Below are 15,815 nucleotides of genomic sequence, written 5' to 3' on the forward strand. Positions count from 1 at the left end.
AACAGACTACCAGCCCAGGAGTGGGCTGGACCCTTTCCAATCAATCACTAAATATAACCTACAAGCTGGGTGTAGTGGCATGTGCCTTTAATCTCAGCACTCCGGAGGCAGAGGCAGGTGAATCTCTTAAGTTTGAGGCTAGCCTGGTCTACAAAATGAACAGTCATAGAGAAACCCTGTCTCCAAAACAAAGTAGGCCTACAGTTGGATCTTACAAAGGTATTAAGGCACTTTCTTTTCTTTTTCTTTTATTGGATATTTTCTTTATTTGCATTTCAAATGTTATCCCCTTTCCAGGTCTCCCCTCTGGAAACTCTCTACCCCATTCCCCTTCCCCCTGACTCTATGAGGTTGCTCCCCCACCCACCCACTCCTGCCTTCCCACATGGCATTCCCCTACACTGGGGCATTGAACCCTGACAGGACTAAGGGCCACTCTTCCCACTTATGTGCAACAAGGTCATCCCTCTGATACATACACGACCACAGCCGTGAGTCCCTCCACCTGTACCCTTTGGTTGGTGGTACAGTCCTTGGGAACCCCAGGGGGTCTGGCCTGTTAACACCTTTGCTACCCCAACAGGGCTGCAAACCCCCTCAACTCCTTCAGTCCCTTCTCCAACTCCTCCATCGAGGACCCCGCACTCAGTCCAATGGTTCACTGCAAGCATCTGCCTCTGTATTTGTCAGGCTCTGGCAGAGCCTCTCAGGAGAAGGCCATATCAGGCAGGCTCCCATCAGCAAGCACTTCCCAACATCCGCAATAGTGTCTGGGTTTGGCGACTGTATAGGGGGATGGATGGCGTTTCCTTCAGTCTCTGCTCCACACTTTGTCTTCATATTTCCTCCTATGAGTATTTCCCTATAAGTAGTTCCCCCTTCTAAGAAGCACAGAAGCATCCATACTTTGGTCTTCCTTTTTCTTGTGCTTCATATGGTCTGTGAATTGTATCTTGGGTATTCCGAGATTTTGGGCTAGGGCTGGAGGGATGGCTCAATGGTTAAGAGCACTGACTGGAAAAAAAAAAAAAAAGGAAAAGAAAAGAAAAAAAAAAAAGAAAAAGCACTGACTGCTCTTGTAGAGGACTTGAGTTCAATTCTCAGCAACCACATGATGGCTCACAACCATCTGTAATGGGATCTGATGCCCTCTTCTGGTGTGTCTGAAGGCATTTTCTTCTTCTTTTTCTTTTCTTTTTTCTCTTTCTTTCTTTCTTTCTTTCTTTCTTTCTTTTTTTCTTTTTTTCTTTTTTTGAGACAGGGTTTCTCTGTGCAGTCCTGGCTGTCCTGGAACTCACTTTGTAGACCAGGCTTGCCTCAAACTCAGAAATCCGCCTGCCTCTGCCTCCCAAGTGCTGGGATTAAAGGCATGCACACCGCCTGGCTGTGAAGGCATTTTCTTAATTGAGCCTCCTCCAATGACCCTAGCTTACATCAAGTTGACACCAACCAGCCGACACAGACCCTCAAATGAATAGGTAATCCTTTGGGGCAAATGTAAATTTCTGGTCTTTCCCTCCTATGTTGATTGCCTCGGGTAGACAAGAGTTGCACGCAGAGCTATCATCCCAACTGGGTTGGATCCAGAGGATCTGCTTAGAACCAGGCAAAGAAAACTCAGAGAATGCCCACCCTAAGCACCGCTTTTCCTCAGCGTGCAGTCACTCACACGCTATCTGATCTGTCTGGGAACAGTATTTCCTGCACTCTTCCTTAAGGCATGAAACTCCCCAGTCAGGTCTGGCAACTTTTACAGGGACAAACGGGATGGAGAAATCTGAGGATTTACCAAGTGACCACACTCTGGGTGTGGCCCTGTGGGCTTTCTCCTGTGTAGTTTATCACCATGAGATAGGCTGCCTCCCACCGGCAGCCCACACTGCTCTGCAAGCCAAGGCCAGGCAGGGCGTGCATTGGGTGAAAGGGTGGTGTGACCATTGCCTTCGGTTTTTTCATTTAGTACTTATGACGAGTGACTTTCCCTGTGGCTTGGGGGTGGGGTGGGGGTGCAGGAAGAATCAAAGTTGAAGGAAGAGTTGCATTAAGCTAAAATGAAACTATTTCAGTTGAAAGTTTGCCAGGGAATGACGTAAGTCTCTTTCTGGTGCTGGGGACTGAGCGATGAAGGGCGTCGCACGTGTTTGGCGGGTTCTCTACCACTGATCTACGTCCAAAGCACCAGAAACATCATTTTTCATTTTACCCCTTTCTTTCTTTCTTTCTTTCTTTCTTTCTTTCTTTCTTTCTTTCTTTCTTTCCTTTTCTTTTTNTTTTTTTTTTTAAAAAAAACTCATCATCTTTATTATATGCAAACAAGGACATACACATACACAGTGCTCCGTTCTTGGTACCAGAAGCAACCTTATTCTATTTACTGACAAAGGCAATCTGTGGCCTACAGTTTACAATAATAGTAGCAGGGATGTAAACACTCCAAGCAGACGCTTGTAGCAAAGGGGACTTTCTTAGGCTGCCTTTGGCCCCTAAGTACGTCCAGCAGCTCTGGACAAAGTTGCTGAAATCTGCGTTTAAGTATCTTGATACCCTCATAGCATCCCAGAGGGGCGGGGTTACAGCTCCTGGGTCAGCTGGCTCAGCTTGGCTGTGTGACAAAGGAAGTTCTTGAGGACAAGCAGAGAGATGTCATTATGATAGAAGTTGACTTTGAGGAGCTGGGAGCATTTGCTCAGAGCAGACAAGAGGGCTTTGAAATGAGGGTCCCTCATTCTACACTGCTCCAGTTCCAGGATTTGTAGGGTACTGGTGACTTGCCCAGGGATGAGCCCAGGAAGCTCATGGCTTACATCAGATAGAAAGAGAACATTCAGGTTCAGATGATTGAGCTTATGAATATTCAGACAATGAGGCAGGCACTGGACATCTGACTGTAAGAGCTGAGGGCAGTCTGTCATTGACAAGGTCTCTGAAAGTGTCATCAGGCAGCTGAGCCACTTGTCAAGGGAGTCTTCTAGAAGGTAGATAGCATTCAAATAGAGATTCTGGAGACAGATGACGTTGGAGTCCAGAGACAACAACGTGCTTTGCCACTCCTTTTCCTGGTCTTCACAAACAGTAAAACTGAAGGGCTTCGTTCCCTCTGGTGGGAGCATGTGAAGATCACTCATCCGCTCCAGGGAAGGAACAAGGTCTACAAGGAATTCAAGCCACCACTCAGTGGTAGCTCCAGGATACAGTTTAAATCCACCAATTTAAATATCTTTATCACAGTAGAGACTGGGGGAAGGCACAACTGTGAAGCTTCCTACAGCACAGATGAATGGAACGTTATCTCTGCTGGACCCACTGCAACGAGTATATGGTCCATTCATCAAAACTGGCCTTCATGGGTTCAAAAATTGGTTACCACCTTGAGATGTGTCTTCCTCCCAGGGTCAGGACAGGTCTTCACTGGTTGCTTCTGTGCCATGATCTATGGTGAGCAGTTATCTTCACGGGATCCAGCCCATATACTCCAGAGGTCATGGTGCACATTCTTCCTCAATACTCTGATTTTGTACCTACTGGAATGAATCTTCCGTGTGACCAGGGCATTCAACCCATCAAGAAGTGCTTTCAAAGTCTCCAGGTGAGGGTCCTCTATCAGGGCTCCTACAGGAAGGCATGGGAAGGGCCAGACAGACACCATTGTGGTCAGGACCTTTGTACACCTGTCAGTGAAGGCCCCCTTGAACATCTCTGGGAATAGCTGACTGGCAGTTCCTTCAGAGTAGAAATGGCTAAAGCTTCCTCACTCAGTAGAGTGTGTCTTGCCTGCTGAAAGAGTGTGGGTAGGGAGTCAACTCTTATTGTGACTGGTTTTCAGGAAAAACGATCCTGATCTGAACACATTAAAAATCTCTAGGTCCCAGCAGGGGTAAGCGGTGACTCCAAATAGCTCTAGGTTCCAAAACTACTCTAGTCATTTCAACAAGTATTTTGAAGGACTGGAACCCATAGATATTTCATTTATTCTCCTCATCCCCAAAAGATGGGACATCTTTGTTTCAGTAAGAGTCCAAAATAGAAGCTGGTAGCATGAGGTTGGCACATGTTAGAGTTCTTCTCAACCATATTCACACATGGTAAAAACTCCATGAGAACAATATGAAGGAGAATCATACACAGTAAGGACCATGGCAGGGGGACCATGACCATTAGCAGGCTGAGACAAGGCTGCTCTTAACTTCTGCCATCTCTCGAGCCCCTTGTATTGTTGGATGTATGGCCTTCCGCTGGAGAGTGGTTATCTTAGTTAATTGTCTATTGCTGTGATAAAACACTGTGACCAAGGCAACTTATCAAAGAAGGTGTTTAATTTGGGACTTCCTGTTTCAAAAGGTTAGAGTCCAATGCCATCCTGGTAGGGAATATAGCAGTAGGCAGGCAGGTAGGCATGGCACTGGAGCAGTAGCTGAGAGCTCACATCTTGAGACACAACCGAAAGGCAGAGAAAGTGACACTAGGAATGGTATGAGTCTTTTGAAACTTCCAATCCCACCCCCAATGACACACCACCTGCAACAAGGTCACGCTTCCTCATCCTTCCCAGATAGTTCTACTAACTAGAAACCATGCAGTCAAACATATAAGCCTGTGAGGACTATTCTTATTCAAACCATCACAGTGGTCAACTTATCCAGAGATTACACTCTTGGAGACAATTGAGTCTCTCTCTCTCAGTAGCCATCAGTAGCCGATAGTCACTCAGCTGGGTGTGTGACTTTGCATCCACTTCCCCTCTCTCCACTGGGATTTTGTCTGCCTTGAGTTTGCACCGGTTTTGTGCATGTTACCAGAACCATTGTGACTTCACATACACAGCTTCCCTGCTGTGCTCAGGAAATACTATTTCCTTATAATCGTCCACTGCCTCTGGCTATTACAGTCTTTCTGCCCCACTTCTGCAATGATCCCTGAGCTTTGGGGAGACCTTCCATTTGGGGCTGAGCATTCTGTGGTCTCTTGTTCTTTGCATCTCGACTAGTTGGAAGCCCCTGTGTTATTTACCACCTACAGCAAATAGAATCTCTTCTGATGAGGGTTGAGAGTTATACCCATACTTATATATGGCTATAAGTACTAGGAATCAGTTTAATATTATGTCTATTTAGCAGCAGCAGAGTAGTATGTTTCCCCCTTAGGGCCTGTGACCTGTCTACCCACCATTTCTTGACACAGTAATGGTGCCAGAGATGGGCTTCATCTTGTGGAATGGGAATTAAATCCAAGAAAGTGGTTGATGATTCTCATGTTGTTCTTGCCACTATGGTGTGAGTGGGCCTGCCTTGCCAAGCCATTGTTGAGATTTGGAGACTGGCTGGAGGATTACATTACATATGGAACACCTCTACTGTAAACCCAACAAGAAGAGGGTGGTGCTGTACAGAAAGCTTATGGTCATCTGAAAATGGTTTCATATCAGGTTGCCAAATACATTTGAGAACAATCTGTTCAAAAAGAGTTTCAGGCAAATAGCTAATAAAAATTACAGAAAAATCATTATCAATTATACATTTTCCTAGATGAAAATGTTACTTCCAATACTAGTCTAAAATTATAAGCACATTCTTTTGCGTGGGGGTTCACATTGTCAACTTGACAGGGTCAAGGTGACAAGCCTCTGTCCATGCCCATGTGGAATTATGCTAGTCAATTAGTTTAGCTAGGTAACTATGGAACAGGTATTTTAAGAACAGCGTACAGAGTGAGTAGGACTCCAGAGTAGGGTAGAGGAGCTCTGACCTGACTTTAAGCCAGGAGGAGGAATCCAATACTCAAGAGAGGTTGAACGTGGTCAAGTTTCCTTTTTGTTCTGAACTCCAGTGCCCTTCTCTGTTAATGCCATTCTATTAGCTATGCCTAGGTTGTTTGTAGAAGGGAGAGTCACTGTTAGACATCACAGGGAATGATGAAAATGGGTGTGGGCCACAGCAAATAATCTAATCTCTTGGCCTCATTTGTGTTGTCCCAGCAAAACTTATGTCCACCTTTGTTCCTATCTTGGCCTGGCCTCTGGAAGCCCCATATTTGCAACTGGGAAAAGTTACTTAATAGAAAGACAATTTTGATAACGTATGTGTACAATCAAAGTTCAGATCCTACTGTAGCATGATCTTCAGTCAATGACTAAGGAATTTCAGAGTTGTGTAATCTCTGGGCTCTGTTTTCCTAATTACTCATAGATCATCCATTAGTGTTAACTTTACTCTCCCTTTCTGTCTACTGAATTGTAATGAAATTAATTCCCTGGTAATGTACACAGACTCTGAAGATGGCTAGAGTATTCTTCTAAAAGACTTTTTAACCATCTAACTTTGAAAATGCCAAATTAAATGTTTTGTTGTATATATTTAGTGTCAATAGGGAAGCATATGCTTAGGATCAGAAGGGAAAGTTCTTGCCATGCAAGTCCAATGACCTGGGTTTGAGCCCCAGAACACAGGTAAAAATGGAGAGAAAAAGGCCATAAAATTGTCTTCTGACCACTACATGGACACCATGGCACACACATGTGTGCACACTCACACACACCAATACATAAGGTAAATAATTTAAAATGTGGATATTTAAAATATTTTCAGAGTGATAGAGCAGGACACCTAACATCCACCTCTGCAGAAATACACACAGGTATGTGCACCCACACATTCACATGTCCTAACCCACATATACACACATATGTGCATGCATGTGCGTGCGTGCACATGCACGCACACACACACACACACACACACACACACACACACACAAAGGCTACATAAAAGAAAACCATAAACTTATCTACAAAAGCAAGGATATCAGAGCTCTCAAAAGGAGCACTAACATTCAGGAAAGCAACTGATACATTGCAAGCCCTGAAAAGTATATACTTGTCCATCACAAATATTTATAGACAGGAAAGACATACTTTAAATCTGACAGAGGAAAAAAAATGACATTTTCAGAAGAGAACAAACTAAGGCCGTTCACAATTGTCACAGCAACACTGCAGTAAACAGTCCATCCCCTTTCCTTCCCATCTACAACCCGCAGTTCTTTCTTGTTCGAAACCTCTTTTCCTTTTTTTCTCATCTCCAATCCCTCCTATTATTCACTTCTTAACTACCATATTCTATAGTGTAATGGTCATTAAAGTGTCTGGACCTCAATACTCTCACAGCATTCTCTCCCCAGTCACTTCGCACACTTTTTTGGCTTCCCCTCCACACCTAATCTTAGTAACTAATATACTATGCACCACCCTATCCTGGTGTTTATATTCCAACAGCTATTGCAGTTCAAGGGACCGTTGCTTCTCACTGGGTAGTATACGTTTGCCCGGTGTACACAGCAGTGGCAGTTACTCGAACAGTTGCTGCTCTACCCTGGGAGTAATACAGGGATGATACCAGCTGCCAGGGACACAGAAACTGAAGATCCAAATTCTGAACTCTGCACCTCATGTCTGCCACAATTAGCCCTACTTAGACATTTGAAAAATCTTCAGTTCATATGATAAATAGATAACAAAGAATGCATATGATCTTTAAAAGACAAAACTATGAGAAATTTAAGCAACAACATAACCCTAGATGAGTAAGAAACAGGAACAATCAGAGAAGCACAACACCACCCAAAATACTGATTCCACATTAATTCCCCCAAAGAGCAAATTAGCCAAAATCCAGGACAAAGGATTTAAAGAATGATTATAAGCTGCCATGCTTAGAGCATACTAAGGTTTGTTTGTTTGTTTGTTTGTTTGTTTGCTTTTGTACTTAAAGTGGGAGTGAAGGACTCTTTCCCTGCTTCATGCTTTTGTTGACTGCCTAAAATGTTTCTACATACAGGTGAAGGCCGTTGCCACCAAGCCAGATGACCTGAGTTCAATCCCTGCATCCCACATGGAAGGAAAGAGCAAACTCCTATGAGTTGTACCTTGATCTCAAGATGCATGCCCTGGCACTTGTGTACACAAATAATAAACCAATAAATTCATTAAACGATATAATAAAAATGTAATTATAAGAACATTTACTGAAACTAGAAAGTATGTAATAAAATCCTATGTGAAGTTAAAGATAATGCAAATAAATAACTGAATAAAATAATAAAGTCACCACGGGAAATGAAACAAGACTTCAATAAAGAGATTGAAATACTAAAGATAATCAAATTGAAAATTTATATACGTAAAATTTAGCAAGTTTAAAAAAATACTCATTAAAACCACATTAATAGAATATATTCTATAGAATGGAGTATCAGGAACAAAAGACAAAATAGATAAAATAGAGTACAAACAAAAGAGAAAATGTGAACATTTAGGCTCTGTAGTATAAACCATTAGAAGACAAAATTTGGATCAGGGAGATGGCTCAGTGGGTAAAGGCCAGATTTACAAATTGTGGGTCTGGAAAAAGAAGAATAGGCTAAAGGCATAAACAATATATTCAGTAGAATCACATAGGAGAAAACTTCTCTAAACCTAGAGGCATAAATGCTAATCCAGACTCAAGAGACATAAAGAACACCAGGTGGGCAAAGAAAGGAAAGAACCTCCATGTTGCATTATAGTTAAAAACACTAAACATACAGAACAAAGAAAGATATTCAAAGTTGCATGAATAAAGTATTTAAGTCACATGCAATGGCAAATGCATGAGAAAAACAACAGATTTTTTTTTAACAGAAACCTTTCAAGCAAGGAACTCACTGAATAATGTACTCCAAGTGTTGAAAGACAATAATTGTGAACTTGCATTACTATACCCAGCAAAACTATCTGTTTTTATAGAAGGACAAACTCACCATGATAGAAACAAACAGAAGGAGTCATGACCACTGAAACAGCACTACATACTGCTGGAATGAACCTTTTAATTAAGACAAAGATAAAGTCATCCATGAAGCTACAGGAAATAATAAATCATGCTGAAGAGTAGTTAAGGAACAGGAGTAGGAAGGTGGCAAGCACTTCAAAGCCAATCCAAGCTAGGAATAAAGAAAGAAAGAAATGTAACAAAGTAATTATGTGATGGTGCTATCTTCTAAGGACTCATTTAGATCATCTGCATTGCTTTCTGACCTGTATATTCCTCCACAACTTCTACCAGTGGTCACAAAATGACCTTTCAGCCACTGACTGCTCTGTGACTGTTGACTCAGTTGCATACAGGTTTGCAAAGAAGGTTCTGGAAAGAAAAGTAATTTTGACAGAAAGCAAGTTGTGCAGGGACAGTCCTCTGCACTCCCTGTCATTCACAAGGACTGTGAAGTTGAGTGGTGTCGGCCAGGAGCCCAGTTCACCATCGGACCTTGGGGAGGAATGGCCTCTACCAGCTCTTGTTGCTTATATGAGCTTTTTGGCTGGATGTAGGAAACATACAGAAAATACACTGACACTAGAAAAGCACAAAGCTTTTGTTAAATTCCACGTACATGGAGTTCTGCATAAAAGATTCAATCCAAAGCATGATGACACATAAATTTAAGACAAGGGACAGTGTGTTTGTAAAAGGATAACAGGACACACAGATCTCAGAGTTAAAAGAGTAAATTCTGGGCGTGTTGTAGGATTGGCAGAGGGAAAGTTCAGGGTTACTCCCATTACATATTCTTAAGTGCCCTCCTGTGATCATAGCTATGTCTGTCCTTCCCCCAAAGGATTGTCACAGGTCCCTGCATGTAGGAAAAACAGGTCAAGGAACCATTCCTGAAGCTACAGTCAATGATTTCAAGCCTGAAATAGTTCATGGACCACGGGCGCTATGTTAAGATGGCACAGGCTTACCTCTGCCTAGTGAGCATGCGCCTCAGAAGGCGTTTGCGATGCTAGAGCGACCAGCGGGGCTTCTTAAGTCTTTCACTGCTGCCTCTCATCTTTGTCCTTCAGAACCCGTGTGTCTCCTCCTCTAACCCATCTCCCAGCAGTTTTAAAGGCCAGTCTTTGTAGTTTTCAAAAGAATTAGAGTCTAAAAGTAAGAAAACTGATTCCAGAGTCGTGTCTCCGCCCACTACCCACCTCCTCTACCTGCAGATGCCAGCCTGTGGCTCTGGTCACACCTCATGTCTAGCCAGCTTCTGCTGATGCACAGGTTGGCATGGCTCTGCTACAGTCTGCGAATAGAACCACCTCTGCACCAGGGGAAGGGTTCATCTGCACAGGGCACTTGGATCTCAACTGCAGATGTGGTTTGTATAGCACACAAGCATGCACACTCATAGCACACACGCACACAATCATCCATGCTCATGCACACAGACACACGGTACTCAAACATACAGACACACACAGAGTGAGACTCCTTTCTCCCTTAGCATTTCCAGCTGCTTTTGTATTAGTTGTTCTCCCAAATACACAAATGATTTTGGCCTTCCAAATAGAATGGTAAGTTCTCTGGCTGCGACTATTGTAACTTTCTATCACTGCATCACTGCAGTGGTTACCATGGAGCCCTCCTGCATCTGCTCATGCTGGTTTGACACTCTCATTTGCTATTGAGGGCGATAGCGTTTGTCATGTTCTTAGTCCCTTGAGCATGCTTTGCCTCTTCCTCCCACTATGGGTGAGAGACAGTGGCAAGATGAGGCAGCCCTAGACTTTAGCCTCAGAAGCTTGGAGAGCCAGCTTTGCTGACCAGCAGATTACTAAGTGAGTCTTTATCGTCTGAAGTTCTGGCACTTTCTCTGCAAAATGAAGATAACGGGGCTGGAGAGACGGCTCAGTGCTTCTCTTCCCAAGGACCCAGGTGCAGCCCTCAGCACCCACACGGCAGTTCAAAACTGTCTGTAATTCCAGTTCTAGGGGATCTGACGTCCTCAGGCATTGGAAACAGAACACCAATGAACATAAACTAAAATAAATTAAATAAAGAGCTCTCTTAACGTCTTTTAGGTAGTGCTTGGCCCTAAGTGAGTTAGGTCAGATGACTGAGAGATGGGATCCTGGAAGAGGGAAGTCATCTGACAGAACTCTTCACGGGGTAAGCAAAACTGGTCTCTCCCAAGTTCCACCGTGAAATGTGGTTGCTTCAAGAGAGTCATGACACACCTTGCACAGTGGTACACTCTTTTAATTCTAACATTTGGGGGCCAGAGGCAGGAGAGAGAGAGAGAGAGAGAGAGAGAGAGAGAGAGAGAGAGAGAGAGAGAGAGAGAGAGAGNAGAGAGAGAGAGAGAGAGAGAGAGAGAGAGAGAGAGAGAGAGAGGACATCCTTTATTTGCTGGTCTTCAGTGTAGCCTAGATACCATAAAGTGACTTCAGCTAAGGAGCTTCCAGAAGAGGGAGCTACTCAGGAGACTTCCCGTCCTGCTATTGGATGTGATTTGTAACAGCTGAAAATTCACAGTGCGGTAAAGGGTATATCCCTGATGGAGACAGCAATGGAACTCACGGGGTCCTTATACAAACATCGCTGTTTTCACAAGCCAGTCCTCTCTGGAGATACTGCCATGTGACTTTCTGAGATGCAACCTTTCTTTCTAAGACAGTCTGAATTTTCCACGACTTGCAACCGAAAGCATCGTAAACCCCACAGAGCAGCATATACAGTCAGTCAATGCTGTTCAGTGGCTTCTGCCGGGATCACAGAACCGAGGTGGACTCTGAGGGAAACATAGAAGGACAGGGAAAGGGAAATGAGGTGCAAAACACCGCCGTGGGATAAGAACCTCGAGGAAGACAGCTCCAAGACCTTCCAGAGAAAAATCCTTGTTCACACTTTAGATTGTCAAAAGGTCCACAGACTGTTTGGCACAGTCATGGCCATTGCACCTGCCTTTTGGTGCCTGACTTCAGCCTGTTCCTTTAAGGCCCCCACATTAACTTTGAACTTTGACCTCTTGCTTCCTGGCACCGACCATCTCCACCTGGTCTTACTGAACTCAGATGGCCTCAAATGCAAATGACATGAGATTTTTACTTCGTGTCCTTTGTTCCTGAACCCAGTGTTTGCTTTGGATTGCATTTCATTTCTGACTAATAAATATTTATCTAGACTCAGCTATTTCTTTTTGGTGAAGTTCTGCCTCTCTCTGGAAGAGAGACTCTTCCAGAACTCTAAGCACTCCCTTGGCCCCATGACCTGTTGACTCCCACTCTAGGGGCCCAGAGGCTGAGATTCCTGAAGTCTGGACATGTCCAACTCCTCTCTGCCCATGCTCGTCATACACACAAGATACCCCTAGCTGCCTGGGGACTTGTGTGCCTTGCCTCACACATTCACATCTCACACTAGCAGTGTTCTGAGCTCTACTTTACCCCTGAAGCTCTGGGCTCAGAGATAAGGGAGTGAGCAAGAGTTGGTGAGCACTTGAGACAGTGAACTCAGAGTTCCAGGTTCTTCCTGTACAGTTAGGAACTCTAGCAGCATGAGACACCGAGCTGGTTGAATTGATGCACGCGCAGCAAAGCTACTCCTGCGGCACACTGGCTATTCTTTTCATTTGATTTTGTGGTACAGGAAGATGAAGTTATAGCCTCATACTGCCCTATCACTAGGCTGTATCCCTAGCCCTCTGTTTCAACCCTTAGCTTATTATTATTGTTTGTGTGTATGTGTGTGTGTGTGTGTGTGCGCGCGCGCGCGCGCGCGTGCGCTCGCGTGCGCGCATGTGCAGGTGCCTTTCTGGGGGCATGTGCTCACAGAGAAATTAGCATTGGAACCTCTGGAGCTAGAAATACAGGCAGTGGCTACTACCTTATATGGATACTAGAAAACAAAGCCCAGGCCTCTAAAAGAGCACTTAACCTCTGGACTGTTTCTTCAGCCTCCATCTTCAGTATCCTGAGGAGACAAGGCTATATACTATGTGAGCTGGGAACTCCCTATGTAGCTCAGGTTAGCCATGGCATTACCCTTCCTGCTTCCACCTGACAAGCACTAGGATTATAGGCATGGGGCACCATTCTCCATTTTATTGTGAAATGGGGTTTTTGCTGTTTTGCCCAGGCTAGACGTCACTTAGCTTGGCATCCATCTCAGTATCCCAGTTAGCTTGGATTCCAGCTTGTGCCACTAGAATGGGTCAGTCTGACCCTCCTGCTTCCTATGTTATGAAAGCCTACCTACACTGTAGGGCAGAGCATCACACAGGGCTGCGCTAAGCTGCCGACGCTGGACCATGGCCGGCTGAACAGGTCTATATAATAATAATAAAGGGATTTTTCTGCTTCTTCCTCTCTCCCCGGCTCCCTGACATTGCTAACACAGGAAGGTCCATTTGCTTCGTGACTTTTTTCCTAATATTAATTTATTACGGGAAAAATGATGATATTTTATTAAAATTCTAGTATATTTTAAAAGAATATTAATTTTCAACACTTTCCCAAATCTAATGCATACTATTTTGTGTTCCTTTCAATATTTGTGTGCGTATGTTCTTATATTCATATAATTGGACAGAGCAGATGCATATACTGGTTCTTTTCATTAAAAGATCATTAAAAATATTACATTACCCTTTTCCCTGAATTTCAATGACAGCATGAAATTAATGTACAGAACTGATGAAAAAGACAGAATACACAGAGGCATTCATAAGCACACGCACACTCGCACATGACATCTAACTAAAGGACCCTAAGAAAAACAGTTCATTGTTACTCAAGGAAATGTAAATTAGTATACTTTTTCCCCAGTGTCTACAATCTTATCAGATTAAAGGTTGCTGTGTAGGAAACATGGCTGCAAATAGGGGTGCCATGATTAACACTCAGTCCCTGACCACTTTAGTTCCCACAATAACCTTATAAAGAGCATGTTACCATCTTCCCTCTCCATGGATAGGAAACCGATACCAGCAAGACAGCGCAGAGCCAAACGTCAGTGCCATGATCTCAGTTCAAGCAGTCTCAGTGCAAAGGCACAGCTTATAAATAGTACGCCCATAAGGAGCTGTTGTTGTCTGTCCCAGGTCTGTGTATGTCAGGAGAAACTTCCAACGGGCAGTGACAAGTTCCGTGAGTATGAGGTAACCAGAAGCGGGAAGTGTCTCAAGAGAAAGCCAACACTACAGGGTTCTCATGCCTCTCAGAGGAGGGCGGGTGGGCAGAGGCTCCGATGGAGATCTGTCTAGAAGGAAGAGTGGCTGAGATGACGAAGGCTTCGAATGACCGCTGGTCCACACAGGCTTCACAAACCGCTGGGATTCATCCTGAAGGCAATAATGGCTCCCTGGAAGGTTTAATGGCACAAAGTTACAGAGCCTCTAAGGTAGGGTTCTGTATGCAGGGTGCTGGCAAAATCGGTAGTACAAGAGGGCAGGTTCTGAGTAAAGAAACTAGCCAGAGAGCCGGAGGACAAAGCGGGGAGATCTGTACGGAGACTGGGGTACTTGGATCAAGGCAAGTTTCCAGCCTGGACATCAGCAGGCACCCACCATGGATCGTGTGTCTCTGAGGCTGAAAACTTGATCTTGGGTTAAGATGTGGGTCACTGAGGAGGTGTCAGGTAGCACCTCCAGAAAGCAGATGGACAGGGATCCAACTGTGCAGCACAGAAGTCTGGGGGGTGCCTCAGAACCTGCGAAGTTGCTGAAATCACCAGCTCTTGTGGTCTCACGGAGTTGGTGTGCTGCACTATAGGCGAGGTTTTTTTTCGAGACAGAATTTTTCTGTGTTGCCCTGGCTGTCCTGGTATTCCCTCTGTAGACCAGTCTGGCCTCGAACTCAAAGATCTAACTCCTCATCCTCACTCACTCCTTGACCTCAAAGATACACACATACACACCCAACTCCAAAATGCTGGGGGTGGGGTAGGAAATGTCCACTTTGTGCATCCAAACAATCAAAGAGTTTGTAACTATCAGAACAGAACAAAACCAAAGAAGTTCTTTATGAACTTAGGGGTGAAAATTCTATGACCTTGGTGCAAACAGTTACTGAAGCACCAAAACATGCTGTCCTTGTGAGAAAATAAGAGGTAGTGAGGAAGCACACAGGGAAACCTCAGAAAGGGGGAAAGGCCAGAAATCAATGGCATTGCATGCCAGGAAGAATAGGGCAGGCCAAACCAAAGGGGCTGGGAACACGGCTGTGGTGAAAAGCCAGACACAGAGTTCTCTAAAGACACAACTCTGTGTGACCCTGGCTGTTTGGACCTTGGTAAAATGTTGTGTAACAGGAAATGGTGATTAATAAAAAGCAAACATGGGCTGGCGAGATGGCTCAGCAGGTAAGAGCACTGACTGCTCTTCCAAAGGTCTTGAGTTCAAATCCCAGAAACCACATGGTGGCTCACAACCACCCATAATGAGATCTGACCCATCTGAAGACAGCTACAGTGTACTTATATATAATAATAAATAAATCTTTGGGCTGGAGCAAGCAGGGCTGACTGGAGCAAGCAGAGGTCCTTAAAATTCAGTTCCCCACAACCACACGAAGGCTCACAAACATCTGTATAGCTACAGTGTACCCATGTACATAATAAATAAATAAATCTTTTTTTAAAAAATCTATAAATAAAAAGCAAACAGGGGTCCCAAAGTGGAAGACAAAGCTAACAACCAACAGCCTCCCAAACTAATACTTAACCCCCCATAAGGAGTTAGGGCGGAGCAGAAGCCACTTCAATTCAGAAGCGGCATTCTAAACAGGGAGTGGACAGTTTACAACAAAAACAAACAAACAAAACAACAACAATACTTGACAGACATCTCATTCGTCTGTCATATTTCCCTCTAAGCACCAATAACAATCATGCCTATTGGGAGTGAGGACATGCATTTACACATATCAAGCTNGGTTTGTCACCGGAGTGAGGACATGCATTTACACATATCAAGCTAGGTTTGTCACCGGAGTGAGGACATGCATTTACACATATCAAGCT

At 44.1% G+C, this 15,815-nt stretch overlaps 1 protein-coding gene and 1 pseudogene across 1 annotated transcript in view; one reads left to right on the forward strand and one right to left on the reverse strand.

Annotated features, from left to right (window-relative positions):
- The window catches only part of LOC110327672 (glutathione S-transferase A4), a 51,257-nt gene that overhangs the window by 18,609 nt on the left and 16,833 nt on the right, over positions 1-15,815 (forward strand). The window lies entirely within an intron of this gene.
- On the reverse strand, positions 2,396-13,106 carry LOC110328388 (annotated as a pseudogene).

The sequence above is a fragment of the Mus pahari genome, chromosome 10 (assembly GCF_900095145.1).
Source record: "Mus pahari chromosome 10, PAHARI_EIJ_v1.1, whole genome shotgun sequence".
NCBI classification, from domain to species: Eukaryota; Metazoa; Chordata; class Mammalia; order Rodentia; family Muridae; genus Mus; species Mus pahari.